This window comes from Crinia signifera, chromosome 19, assembly GCF_055691185.1.
Source record: "Crinia signifera chromosome 19, ASM5569118v1, whole genome shotgun sequence".
Taxonomy (NCBI): Eukaryota; Metazoa; Chordata; class Amphibia; order Anura; family Myobatrachidae; genus Crinia; species Crinia signifera.
Genome location: NC_139226.1, coordinates 87,061,809 through 87,073,461, shown reverse-complemented (window position 1 = coordinate 87,073,461; position 11,653 = coordinate 87,061,809). Strand labels below are relative to the sequence as shown.

General features: G+C 46.8%; 1 long non-coding RNA gene across 1 annotated transcript in view; it reads right to left on the bottom strand.

Annotated features, from left to right (window-relative positions):
- Positions 1–432: 432 nt before the first annotated feature.
- LOC146042709 (uncharacterized) overlaps positions 433–11,653 on the bottom strand; it is a 175,056-nt gene continuing 163,835 nt past the window's right edge. The window contains exon 10 of the long non-coding RNA XR_014463986.1: positions 433–614. This is a non-coding gene — a long non-coding RNA (uncharacterized LOC146042709). The remainder of the gene's footprint in view (positions 615–11,653) is intronic.

The following is an 11,653-nucleotide window of genomic DNA, read 5'->3' as shown; positions in this document are numbered from 1 at the left end:
AGTAGCAGATGGGTTATATTATTAAATAATTTAAATTAAGAAAAAATACATATGCAGCAGCTCAAAATTGCAGAACGGGTTATGCGTCGATAAAAGCAGTGTCTCCTAAGCCAGAGCCCGTCACCGTTTGGGGGCGGGGAATCCAAAAACGCAGGAGCTGCACTCCGCCAAACTGAATCCCACTCTGCTGTATTATATGAACAGGTGCAAACTGTCCTCTGTCTTATGAGACATGAAACTGCTTGGAACCATTATCCTTGTGTACAGAACGTGCAACAGCTCTTGTAAACATTGCGATACCCACATTTTTGTATGGCGGGGTATTCCTATAGGCCACAGTGACACCCTGGCATGGAATAACTCTTCATCCCACTGGTTGCACTACAATTTGGCATGTCCTACCCTTTCATACCTCTCATGTGGACTTAGCTCAGTAATCCGAGAAGTAAATTTGGATTTGGCATGTTGCAGCGCAGTAATCCTACAAGTGAAATTCTAACTTTGGCTTGCCAGGCACGGTATTCCTCAGAGTGCCGCTGGGGTTTGGCACGCACAGAGATACAGCTGGGAGGCTGGATTTGGATCCTTTGTGTGTTCTGAGAGTCAAATAAAACCTCAAACGAAAAACATTTAAATGGTTATTTTGTTATTTAAAAATGCATCAACACAGACAATAACTTAATGGCCAATCAAATGCTAGTGGTGGAATATAACATAGGGAATACGTTCAGCTTTATATACTTAAGACACAATTCCCAAAGTGATCGGTTTCAATTACTAGGGTTTAACCAGAAAAAGCTCAATTATAATTGATAGTTGGACGCTGATCGAAGACAAAGGTTCCTTGCACCAGTTCCTTTGGGCTTCTAACAGGCCAAGTTGTAATGATGTCATCACATGTTAGGACTGAGTGTGCTGCACCAAGTACACCGACAGCGTAGACTTCAACACAAGTGTGGCTCATTCGGTAATTAAGACAAGAACATCTAAGCATGGCTAAGTCATAGAGTGTCTTGGTTGCCTAAAATTCTGACCTTCATTGTTGCTAAAGAAGACCTCTCATTGACCTTGCAAGGCGTGTGACCTGGGCAGCTAAGACTTAAAGCAGGTATGTGTGCTGAGGTGGCATGGCCACAGGAGTTCCTCTCCTGTACTCCTGGGATTACAGGGGTGCGTCTGGGCAATACAAACCATCTACTCCTTGCAGGAGTTCAGTGGCAAAAAAAACAGTTATTTCTGTAGTGTGCATACAATATCTCCAGGAACTTGGCGTCTGTGCTATATTTATGGTTATCTATGTGGTGCAGATCTCTGGGAACAAAGCGCTTATATCTGCAGCAATAGAAGGGCAGCAAGTACAGTAGTGTGAATTGACACAGGGTGTGTGGGTGTGGAACCTGGAGCCCCTGGGCACTGCACGCCCACACGCAGAGGTGCAACAATATTTGATGATCAAGTAATTTGGGGAATGGAAGATTTTTGTTCTCCTCAGTAATGTAAGGTGCTGTGGCTGGGCTGCAGCACGCAGGATAAACCACCGGTCACTGTGACCCAGCGCACGTGGCATGAGACTACATGGGAGCCTAAAGCGTTCTGCTTGTACAATACGAGACGCAGCACAAGTGCAATGTTTAGACAGATAGGAAATCAGCTCAATGCAAATGTCCGTCGAACATTTAGCAAAACAGGATTAATAACAGCGCAGCCAAATTTATATCTCATAATACATAAAAATAGTTTGTTTTCGGCTTGAGCTGGCTCTCTACCACAAAGCTCCATCCAGAACATTTTAATTAGCTCGCCTACACTGCTGTGACCGAGGCCTAAATACGCTGCTCTCTACATGTGGAATCTGGACTTTATTACTTTACTAAGTCAGAGGAAGGCGCCGAAAAGGGGAGACTAAGATGAGGTAGCAGGTTCTGTCTGTCTCTGAGGCCCTCCATAAGCTACCCGCTGAGAATTCTATTGTAGCTGTGGATAGGGGCAAATGTCGCACACTTGCTGGATAGGGCACACAGCTTTACATAGGAGTAGCTGGGGTTCTGACAGTGCCGGTGTGGGGCTTCTCAGCAAACTAGGCAAAACTTCAGCCCACTACTCTTTCATCAACCCCACACTGCCACCAATAACCACTTTCCAGCCCCTCAGGTAAAAGTGTGGAGTGCTTTAAATAAAGGCAGCGATTGTTACATGCCGCCGTCCGGGAGCCGCTACACCCGAACGGACGGCGGTTCTGGCTCAGAGGCTGGGGGCGGGGGACGTTGCCGAGCAGCGTCCCAAGCCTCGCTCTGAAGACGGGCGTCGGGGCGTTGCTAGGCAACGTCCCGGAACTTCCGCCCAGCAGCCGGGGAACGCGCGCGCGCCTGATATCACTCAGGCGGCACGATCTACAAATAAATAGCCGGCGTCTGCTGGGCACAGACGCCGGTTATAGCTTATTGCTTCCTAAAGCATCAGCGCCCATACCCGGTCTCCGGAGCATCGTTGTTCCTGTCTGTGGAGTTTTTCTTGAACTCTCCTGCTCTCCTGCCTTCCAGCCTGCTTGGATTATCATCCTGTCCTGGGCCAGAGCCTGTGCCTATCCACGTATCCCCTCTGCCTGTGGGTCACGTAAGTGCTCCTTTGGAGCCTGGTGGTTATTTCTTGTAACATCATTGGCCCGCCGTGGCTGTACCCCTCCGTGGGTCCGTTATTACTTTGCGGTATCATTTTCTCTGTTGTCCCTCCTGCTTGGTTATTATCTGTTGCCTTAGCTTCGGTCAGGCAGGGGTATTTCCCTTTCCAGCTGCACCTTGTTTTGGGGAGTCGCAGTCTCGGGGTTTCTCTGTCCCGAGATTCCCTATTGTCTTATTTGTGTCTGCGACTGGGTCGCCATTCCCCGTTCTTGGCCAGGTGCCGGTAGTTAGGGGTCTCTCCCCAGCTAGGCCCTTTAGTTAGACGGTCCTTTTGAGATACCCCCTGGAGATTGCTCACCCCTTGTCATTACCTAACACCTGGCTGCATCGGGGTCAGAGCAGGCCTAACTGGCTTTGTCGAACGCGGCGGCTACAGGCGAAGCCTAGCACTTGAAGGGGTATTCCATCTGCCTGGGGGACTCAACAGAGTCTGTAGGTTTCGCTGTGGCTGTCCTAAACAGCGGTCCCAGCTGCGGGCTCACGCCTGACCTTTTCCCTCCTGCCAGCTGACGCATTACCCAGAGCCCAGCTGAGTTTCGTAACAGCGATTTTTAATTTACAATAAACTTTATACATCATTTTCCTTTCAGATGAGTTTGCTGCAGGGTTGCCTACCCTCCCGTAATGGCCAGGAAGGTCCCTCTCCCGGCCCTCTGTAAAGGGGGGAACCCTCCAGCATAGCCTCTATCCCCCACGAACTGCCCCTCCGCGGGCGGGTCCGTGGGTCAAATGACAGGAATGCATAATTTTAACCCCACCCCCCGCAGTGCAATGCCTGATATACTGGCGTTGCGCGGCGGGGGCATGACTAAAATGACGCAATCACTCTAGGCACTCCCCCAAAGCCGTTCAGCCCGTCCATGGCTCTGCCCCCAAACTGGCCCTTTTTGCTGCCGGCGATGGCCCCTCCCCCCAGAATCACTGAGCTGGCTGCCGGAGAGGGCAGCCAAAAAGTCGTCAAGTATGGTTTGATAAATGTAAGTAAAGTTCTGAAATAATGTGCACATGCGTTATTCACCTGTATAACATGTATAACAGCCCCAGGTAACATCTCACAAAAACATATATCATAGTTGACTTCCCTCCTGCATCCTGCGGGAGGCTCTTGTTTTTGCCATAGATCTCCTGCTGCTCTGCAATGCACTCCTAATCTTCCAGATTCTTCATGTTTTTACTTATACGGTACCTTAGTCGCTAACTCTGTACACAGATTAGCAGAGTATCTATCATAGTTGCTGCTCCTGTTTTTGACATAAATCTTCTGCTGCCCTGCATTGTACTCCTAATCTCCCAGATTTTGCCAGGGGTGCCACTAAGGCATATATTTGCAAGGACAGTGATTTGCTGTAATCACTGAGATTTGCTGCAGATGCTCAGGAGTCCCTGCTGATGACTCTCATTATCCCCCCTTAGGAGAACCGTCACAGGATAGAGGCAGCATTTTTTTTTTGACGGCTCATCCTACTGTAAGCTCCCTGACTCTAGTTTTTATAAGTAGGCAAGCATGGTATATATATATATATATATATATATATATATATATATATATATATATATATATATAGGAACGTGGTATGACTTCTGCGCCTTCAGTGTTTTAATTAACACTGAAGGCGCAGAAGTCATACCACGTTCCCATTGTACTTTCTGGTCCTATGGAAATTAGTTTTGAATAAGAATTAAAAAGCGCTTGGGGGTGTTTGGTAACAAATATATAAAAAACAAATAAGTAAAAGTGCTTAGCCGCTCAAAAGATAGGGAGAGAGTAAAAACAATGTTTACAGCCCTTTCCTGGTGGGTGGGGTTGCTGGTCCGTGCTGAGGCAGTGATAGTGTGGCACTATTTGTGGAGACCTGGTAGCCCTATCTGTCCCTAAGCTTACCTAGGTCTTCTGGCCTTCTATCTTCCTCCACGCCGTGTTCCGGACCTCCGCGAGTGTGCCGCGCTCGGCCGGAAGTTCGGGTTTGATGACTTCTGGTATCGGCGGCGGTGTGCGGACTCGCTTCTTCCCCAGGCTTCCAACGCGTTTCGAGAGACAGGCTCTCTTTGTCAAAGAGAGCCTGTCTCTCGAAACGGGGCTACCAGGTCACCGCAAATAGTGCCACACTATCACTGCCTCAGCACGGACCAGCAACCCCACCCACCAGGAAAGGGCTGTAAACATTGTTTTTACTCTCTCCCTATCTTTTGAGCGGCTAAGCACTTTTACTTATTTGTTTTTTATATATTTGTTACCAAACACCCCCAAGCGCTTTTTAATTCTTATTCAAAACTGTACCTATTCAATAAAAAGCAGCTTCCTCGAGCGCAAGTTATACTCATTGTTCTTTACTTAAAATCACCTATGGAAATTAGGCCAATTTGATGACATCTGACGACACAGTTTGAACTCTGGAGTGTTTTTAATATATTTTTTGCAATCACTATATTCTGTGCACTGTGCACTATTTAAATCACTGTGTGTGCACCATATATATATATATATATATATATATATATATATATATATAGATAGATAGATAGATATTACCTACCTGTTGCAGTTTTAGGAGTCTATTTATGAAACAGTGATAACCCCTTTCTTTTGCCAGAGACATCACCATTGCCTTCTATTTGCAAACTGTTTTCTCTCATGGACTCTGTAGTTTTTGCAGTATATTATGTCCTGAAAAACTACAATTTAACAAGGCCAGGGTCAGGTGATACTGTTGTGTACATTTCTCAGAGACCCTATGTCGGCTATAGTTACCCAATGGTCTGTATTTAAAAAACCCTTCATTATTTAGTTCCACATCATGCAATCAGTGACAGCTTCTAGGTCACATCAATAGTGTTTCTATAAAACCAGTACTTCTAATGCAAAGAAGTCAAAGTGAGTTAATGGAGCTAATGTCAAAAGGGTAATAATATCTGTAGTAACCAAATATCATTAATCATCCGCAATAATCCAAGACTATTTGTAGAGGTTGCTGTAGAGTTTTTTACAGTACATAGAACAGAGGTCATACATGCAATCTCAATCACTGATAGTGGAGGGGAAGCTGCAGGGAACCTTGGGAGGCGGGGCTGGCCTCTGACATCATCAAGCCCCTTGGAAAATACAGGAAGGAGGTGGGGCTAAAATTATGTGGGTCGTGTAATTTTAGCCCCTTCTCACGGGCACGTGAATGCCGGTGATTACCTCTCCATCCTGCCCACTTTAGTAGGGTGTAGGCAGGCTGCGGGAGGTATGCCTGCTCTTCCAGTGGACAGTCCTGCAAAAATTCGGGACAGTTGGAAGGTATGCACAGGACAGGTACAGTAAATCTGGCCTATTTTACCCGAATGAAGCATGCATATAAAATATTCATTTATTCGGCTTTATACCTCTGCAGTTGTGCATCTAGCTTCCTATGTGTCATTATTACCAGTGCGCACTTGTGCAACTTACGCCCCAAACCTGCACAGCGCTCATGGACACCGCCACGCCCTCATGCTTCTTCGTGGATGTTTCTATTTATGAACACCGCAGTTCTTAGAAGACACAGTTCCCCTTTAATATGGAGCCCTCTCTTATAATTACATGCCCTATTATAATGTTATTTGGCAGGAGTCGAAAACATCTAAATATTTCTATAATCAGAGAAAGAAAATAAGCAGGAAAAAAAGAAACAGCTTTCCTTATAAGACATTTCATCTGTAAATATATCTTGTGAAGAAAGTTATTCTTGCTCCCAGGAACATTCATTTCAGTCTGTTTTTGTTTTTCTGTCCCGATCATCTCATATCCGAGAACGATGAAAATGTCCAGATAAATAAACCGTGCAATAAAACATTTAATGCCTTTTCTGGCAGAGACCTACTGTGTGATTCCAGAGGGAGGGACCAGAGTCTTATGGACAGGCAAAATGAATGAGGCAAATTCCAATCAATAAGAAAGCTTTACTTTCCCACTGAGTTTGGGGGGGAAACAATTAAACTTTATAAAGGTGAACAAAAAAGAAAACGTTACCATTCTGTATATGACCACATATAGCAGAGTTACGTCTCAGTACTAGAAAGTAAGACCGGATAGATAGCTTATAGCACATCTGTGAAACATTGCTACACAGCAAAATATAGCACATCTGTGAAACATTACCAAACACTGCCGTGGGTTTGTGCCTCTGCTCTGTTGCTTAGTAACCAGCCAGCTCACTGCACTCTTTGGTTAATAACCCAGAATTAAAAAGGCCCACATAACTATGTGATTTTAGCATTTTGGTAATATTTTTGTAAAAACTAACCAAAACCAAAAAAGGATGATGAATTAAAACCAAAACCCGCATGGATGGGCCATGCTACTGTCCTGGGCCGTAAAATGTGCCTCACAAATAGAGATGCCTTTAATTAGAACTAAAATTGTCTGTAACTTTGGAGTACAGTTAAGGTGCCCATATACCGAGCCAATTTGGACCGATTTTGGGCAATTGCGAGGAATCAGGCACTGAAATTGGTCAAAATTGTCTCAGTTTGATGCCCCCTCAGGTCCGATGTGCAGTCCCATGCGCATCGGACCCGAGCAGGTGGTTGTACCTGCTGCCCGTCCGACCACCCAACCTGGGACCTCCTTCCTATGCAGCGTGGGATCCGGCCAGCTGGAGCTTGTAGCGGCATTTTTGCCGGGCGGTGGGATGCGGCTGCTGAATATTAGTCTCAGCCAATCAACGGACCGGCCAGTCATTTCAAAATATTCAGCAGTCGCATCTCGCCGCCCGCCGGGCCAGTTTATGGGGGCCTTATGCTTATTTAATAGCTAGCTAATTAGGAATGGTCTCTCATCATAACAAACATATTAATAAAGGGGAGGTCGGCATTATATATAGTTTTATTAAATAAATTGGGTACTTGTGACTTATCTGGGCACCCGATGTTGAAATTGTATGCCAGTAGCCTAAGCATGCGATTTGATGAGATTTCCCTTGAAATTCCCTTGAAGAGAAAATCGCGTTGCATTGTATGCTATTGTATTGCATGCGATGCGATTTGATGCGATTTTAATATGTACAGGCACCCATTTTTAATTGTATACCCACCCTGATGGCTAAATGACCCCCATTGTTAAAGCCACCCTACTATCAATGCCAACCCAAAGTGTGGCGAGCGCAGCGAGCCCGCGAGGGGCGGCGGTACGCGTCCTCCGACCTTTTCATACCCCCACTATCCACGCCGGCGTGGAGTTGATTTTATATAGTGTGGCGAGCGCAGCGAGCCACCGAGCCCGAAGCGTGGCGAGCGGACGTGGATACCTTCACAGCTATCCCCTCGCGGGCTTCACAGGTATCCGCGTCCCCTCGCGGGGCTCGCCACGCTTCGGGCTCGGTGGCTTGCTGCGCTCGCCACACTATATAAAATCAGCTCCACGCCGACGTGGATAGTGGGGGTATGAAAAGGTCGGAGGACGCGTACCGCCACCCCTCGCGGGCTCGCTGCTCTCGCCACGCTTCGGGTTGGCATTGATAGTGGGATGGCGTTAACAATGGGGGGCATTTAGCCATCAGGGTGGGTATACAATTAAAAATGGGGTCTGGGGGGGCCATTTCACATATGAAACAGGCATCTTGGTGCCTTCACATATTAAAATCGCGGCAAATCGCATCAAATCGCATCGCATGCAATCTGATTGTATGCGATGCGATTTGACGAGATTTTTCGGTGCGATGAAGAAAATCGGGGGCCCAGATAAGTCACAAGTACCATAAATTGTGATACTTTTACTAGGGATGTGCACCGGGCACTTTTTGGGTTCCGTGAAACACGTTTTGGGTCTGTATCTCGGGCAGTGTTTGGATGTGGATCTGTTCCAAAACACCACCTTTTTTCGTGTTTCATGTTTTGGGTTGTGAATTTTATTTTAAAAAAGCATAAAAACTGCTAAAATTGCAGAATTTGCGGTTTTTTTTTGCTCCTATACTATTATTAACCTCAATATCATTAATTTCCACTCATTTCCAGTCTATTCTGAACACCTCACAATGGGGTTTATTCTAGTTCATTCTTTCTGACAAAATCCTTCTTAGATGGACAAAACCATGTGCACTGCAGGGGGGTAGATGTAACATGTGCAGATAGAATTAGATTTCTGAGCAGGGAAAATACTGACTGCTTTATTTTACACTGCAATATAGATCTCACTTTGAAGAAAAACCCCACCCAAATCTAATTCTCTCTGCACAAGTAACATCTGCCCCACCCGCAGTGCACATGGTTTTGTTCATCTAAGAAGGATTTTGTCAGAAAGAATGAACTAGAATAACCCCCAATATTCTTTTTAGGGCAAAAGGTTGCATCAAGGTAGCTGGATAACTATACTAAGCCACACAAGTGGGCGGCACAAACATGTGGCTCATCTAGACAGCAGCAGACAGGATGGCTGTTTGAAAAACTAGGCCCCAAAAAGCACATAATCCCAAAAAAAGAGGTGCAAGATGGAATTGTCCTTGGGCCCTCCCACCAACCCTTATGTTGCATGCACACTTTAACAAACCAATCATTTCAGCGACAGGGTCTGCCACACGACTGTGGCTGAAATGATTGGTTTGTTTGGGTCCCACACACAAAAGAAGCAACCTGCTACACTGCTCACTGACCAGGTTCCCCTCTGCAATAAAAACTTCTTCAGAGTACACACTGGAGGGGGGACCACTCAGGTAAAATAGAGCTAGTTTGACTTTGTAGAGGGGCTTCCAGACTGTCTTTTTTGTCCTGCCAGTACAGGTAAGGACTGTCTGACATGTCTACTTGGATCTTGTCAGCAAAGTAATCCTCCACTACAGTGATGGGAAGGTCCGGCATCACAACCACCAACACCCTATGACTCTCCTTGGGGATTTGTGATGAAATGTCTTTAGGAGGGTGCGGTTGTTTGCAGTTGCTGCCGGCGGTGTGTCCTGTTCTTGGTCCTGTGCCCGTAATATACAATTAGCATGGACATAGTAACTGATACAAGCTTCCTAACGAATGTCATTGGGAAGAATATCAAATTTACAACCACCATGGATGCTTTCAAGGTGTGCGAATGAGTATTGATTGGAGCCGTACAATCACTTTAAGAAAAGTTAAGGATTTAGCAACTGGGAAAGAAGTGCCTAGAACAAAATGGGCATAACATTATGAAAGTGGAACCAAGAACAATCATCTGGTCCTTCAAGTCAAGAGCCAGAAAATGGCCCATCCTGCTGCTGCGTGGGGTCCCGGCCGTGGCTACTCACCACGCCGGGCTCTCCGGTTCCTCCGCTGGGCTGTGAGGGTCCTGGGGGGGGGGGGGGGCAGTCTTTGTGGGGGCTTCTTAGTCAGCGGCGGGTCCGGTGGCGTGTTCAGCACCGGCTCCCAGGACTGGGCACCGCCATCTTGGCCGGGTCATGTGACCGGCATCAGGAGGTGCTTTATCTCCTCTCTGGAGGAAAGGGCTGGGCGGATCTGCTGGGCTATAAATCCCAGCAGACTGAGAGTGACAGTGCTGGTACAATTTTGTAGCTGCCAGCAGTATTGCTCTGCAGCAACCTCCTGTGTCTAAGTGTGGTACTACGCTTCGGTCCCAGCTCTACTACCAATTCCAGCTTCTGTTCTTCCCTGGTTCTGTCTGTCCCTGTTCCTGTGTTCCTGCGAGCCAAGTCGGCCATTTCAGTTATTGTTATTACTTCCCGGATTCCTGCGTGCAAAGTCGGCCATTTCAGTTATCTTTATTACTCCCCAGATTCCTGCGAGCAAAGTCGGCCATTTCAGTTATCTTTATTACTCCCCAGATTCCTGCAAGCCAAGGCGGCCATTTCAGTTATCGTTATTACTCCCCGGATACCTGCAAGCCAAATCGGCCCTTTCAGTTATCGTTATTACTCCCCAGATTCCCGTCAGCCATTTCAGTTATCATTTACCCACAAGCCAAGTCGGTTGTTTCAGTTGTTTCTGCAGCGGTTCTCCACTCCTACTCATAGCCGGTCTACTGGTCGACTGCTTATTCCCGAGCTCTGTGAGTTCTCCGGGTGAGGGGCCGCGACCTGCTGTCCAGACGCAGCGAAACCCAAATTCCCTTGCGGGGGTCCCTGGAGAAGACCGCTGGGCAATTAGACTCCGCGCCCTCATCAAGGAGTATACACCAATACTCACAGCACAGGGTTAATGCGAAGGTCCTACATACAACCCGCTAAATTTCAAGGACGTTCTGGTCATCCCGCATCCAAACCCATCACCTGAGGTGGATTATCAAACTCTGCCAGCCGTGGCAGTTTGTATCAGCCACATGGATTCCGCCTCGGGATCTGACTTCGGTGCCGAATTGCTCCAGCAAATTGCTTCTCGTTTGGAGAGTTTATAAGGTGCACAAAGGCAATTGGCCCAGGGGTTGCGAGATATCTCCCATCGGCAGGACCTCCTGCAAGATTCATTTTCCAAAGTCCCGTCTCCTCCCCGTGCAACTCTAGAGTTGGTTCGGTCTCTATCAGGCAATGTCTCCTCTCCTGGACAGCTTCATCTGCCACCTCCAAGCAAGTTTGATGGCACACCAAAGCTGTGTCAAGGCTTACTAAATCAGTGTGACATGCATTTCACCCTGCAACCGGGCCTCCATCCAATAAAACTCGAGTGGCTTATATTGTTTCTTTATTATCTGGTACTGCCTTGGACTGGGTCTCACCATTGTGGGAGAGAAACGATCCTCTTTTATCCAATTATTGAGATTTCATTGTTCAGTTCTTTCGGATCTTTGACGAACTAGGTCATTCCTCGTCATCCGCCATGGAGATCCTTCGTATTCGGCAGGGAAATCGCTCTGTAGCACAATATGTAGTGCAGTTCCAAACACTAGCCTCCGAGGTAAGATGCAACGAGGAGGCCCTGTCATCAGCATTTTTGAATGGACTCTTTGAACGAATTAAAGATGACCTGGAGACCTGGGATCTTCTCGAAACCTTGGAGGAATTGATTTCACTCTGCAACAAAGTGGATCTGTGCTATCGAGA